General features: G+C 51.5%; 1 pseudogene; it reads left to right on the forward strand.

Annotated features, from left to right (window-relative positions):
- Nucleotides 1-552: 552 nt before the first annotated feature.
- On the forward strand, nucleotides 553-2,751 carry LOC122472557 (annotated as a pseudogene).
- The last annotated feature ends 280 nt before the right edge of the window (nucleotides 2,752-3,031 follow it).

Raw genomic sequence — 3,031 nt, forward strand, 5'->3', positions numbered from 1 at the left:
GCTGGAGCCAAAGCCAAAGTCAGAGGTGGTCAGGTCAGCATCAGGAGACACTTAAAAGGGAGCCTCCTGGGAAGTGCAGGCATCCATGAGGGCCCTTTTGAGCTACTCAGAGGTGACAAACATCCCCTCATTCCAGAAACCCAAACAGAGAAAGGAGGGCATGAACCCTTTGCAGAAGGCACAGGGACCCTACTTATGGAAAGGGCACAGGGGCCAGCACTGCTGTACTGGCCCAGGGCAGAGTTCACATATCTCATCTTGACCACATCGTAGTGCAGAAGCCTGCCCTAAAGATGGAAGTGAATTGGTAGGGGTGGTGGTCTGTCATGAGGTTGGCCTTCAGGAGGGCATACTTTTTTTAAATTTTTTAAATGCTTTTATTTATTTTTGAGAGACAGAGACAGAGCATGAGGAAGGGAGGGGCAGAGAAAGAGAGAGAGGGAGACACAGAAACCAAAGCAGGCTCCAGGATCTAAGCTGTCAGGACAGAGCCCGATGCAAGGCTCAAACCCACAAACCGTGAGATCATGACCTGAGCTGAGTCAGATGCTTAACCAACTGAGTCACCCAGGTGCCCCCTTCAGGAGGGCATCCTTGATGAGATCATAGGTCACCAGCTCAGCACCGTTGACAATGGCATTATGAGCAACATTGTAAAAGGACCCTTTCCACAGTCTCCAAAACCCTTCCTCTCCAGCAGTGGTCTTGTAAGCATCAACAAGCCAGACCAACAAAGATGGTGGCAAGCCCTGTGGTGGGAGAGATCTGGGCAACAGATGCAGCAACAGTAGTGGTTAAACTGAAGCTTGGCCCTAGGGGGTTTGGGGGTGAGCTGCACGGGTGTAGTAAGGGGTGACCCTGAGCTGGGGCTTGGCCTAGCCTGAGGTCCCCTGCTACCTCACCAGAGGACAGGTCCAGCCTGTGTTGTCCATGGTGTCCACATGCCACAGCCCTCTAACACCACCTGGACCAGACCTCAGAGCGACATTTTGATGTCCAGAATGGGATCAAAGCTACCATTTGCCCCATGGGCCAGAAGCAAGAAGAGCAGAAACCAGCCCCTGGGCCGAACCCCATGTTAAGACCTTTGCCTCCCCTGCCAGGTCCCTCTGAGGAAAGGCTCCAGAAACTGGAACTGGGATGATGACAGATGTCAGCCCCTCGTCCTAGAGGACCCCTTCCAGCAGATCATGGAGTTCTGCTGCCTGACTCACCACCCCCTGACTGTGGCTCTGCCTCTCCCTTCCAGAACCAAACTAGATCATTCCAAGTCTGTGAGCAGTGGGGACTTGCGACCTGTGGAGATTGCCTTGGGAGGGTGCATGGCTGCACTGAGCCACTTGGGGCTCTGACCTGAGCCTCCCACTTTAAGACTTATCTCTCTACCACCTCGAGGGCTTTCCTGGTCCCCCCACCTTACTCAGCATACAGATGGAGACCCTTACTCCCCACGGCTCCTTCCACGTCCTATCTGCCCAGCCCTCTGAGTCTTTCTACTCCAATGACAAAATGGCTTATCACACACTGCTTCTGGGTTCTGGTCATGTGGGCCTCTGAAATCTGGGGAACATGTGCTTCCTGAATGCAGTGCTACCATGTTTGAGCTGTCCTCACTCTTTCAGACTTCTAACTGCTACGGGACTTCCAGCAAAAGGTGCCTGGAGTGGGTGGAGCCCAAGACCTCTCTGAAGCCTCTGCAGATGTGATTGGTGCCCTGTGAAACTCTGATTCCTTGTGAAGCTGTGAATCCTACTACCTTCTGAGCCGTCTTCTACAAATATGTTCCATCCTTCTCTGGACGCAGCCAGCAGGATGCCCAAGAGTTCCTGAAGCTCCTTATGGAGCGGCTCTACCTGGAAATCAACCAACGAGGCTGCCAGGCAATCCTGGCCAACAGTCCAGCTCACTCCCAACCCCACTGTGGAGGGGCTCTGCTAGAAGAACCTGAGTTAAATGGTGATGACCAGGCCAACTTAACGTGGAAATGTTACATAGAGGGAGAGGATAGCAATACTGTGGACCTGAATGTAGGCCAGTTGAAGAGTTGTCTCAAGTGCCAGACCTGTGGGCATCACTTCATGACCTATGAGGATTTTTGTGACCTTTCCTGCCCATCCCAGAAAGGATTTGTGGGTGGCAAGTTTTCTCTGTGGGGATTGTTTCAGGCTTGTCACCAAGGATGAAGAGCTGGAGTCAGAGAATGCTCCAGTATGTGACAGATGTTGGCAGAAAACACGAAGTACCAAAAAGTTGATGGTACAAAGATGCCTCTGAATCCTCGTGCTGCATCTTAATCGATTTTCCACCTCCCAAGACTCCATCAGGAAAAGTTCAGCAGGTGTAGACTTCCTGCTGCAGCAGGACAAAGCCCGAAGCCCTGTATGCCCTTTGTATCTACTTGGGGCAGTGTCCACTATGAGCACTATGCAGCCCTCTGCTGGTGCCAGCCCGGCTGGCATGTCTACAATGACTCTCATGTCTCCCCTGTCAGTGAAAATCAGGTGGCATCCAATGAGGGCTATGTGCTGTTCTACCAACTGATGCAGGAGCCACCCTGGTGTCTGTGACACTCCCTGTGAAACCCTTTCAACACTCTTAAGCCCCAGGCTCTCCATTTACCTCAGAGACATCTATTTTTATGTCTTTATAATTGGGGAGGTATTGGTTGCAGCTTCCATTATCTTTTTGTTTTTTTAAATATAATTTATTGTCCAATTGGCTTACGTACAACACCCAGTACTCATCCCAACAAGTGCCCTCCTCAATGCCCATCACCTATTTTCCCCTCTCCCACACCCCCCCCAGCCACCCTTAGTTTGTTCTCTGTATTTTTTTTTTATGTTTTATTTTCGAGAGAGAGCGTGAACAGGGGAGGGCAGAGAGAGAGAAAGACACAGAATCAGAAGCAGGCTCCAGACACCGAGCATGTCTGCACAGAGCCAGATGTGGGGCTCGAACCCACGAACTGTGAGATCATGACCTGAGCTGAAGTCGGATGCTTAACCAACTGAGCCACCCAGGAGCCCCTGTT

This window comes from Prionailurus bengalensis, chromosome B4, assembly GCF_016509475.1.
Source record: "Prionailurus bengalensis isolate Pbe53 chromosome B4, Fcat_Pben_1.1_paternal_pri, whole genome shotgun sequence".
Classification (NCBI taxonomy): domain Eukaryota; kingdom Metazoa; phylum Chordata; class Mammalia; order Carnivora; family Felidae; genus Prionailurus; species Prionailurus bengalensis.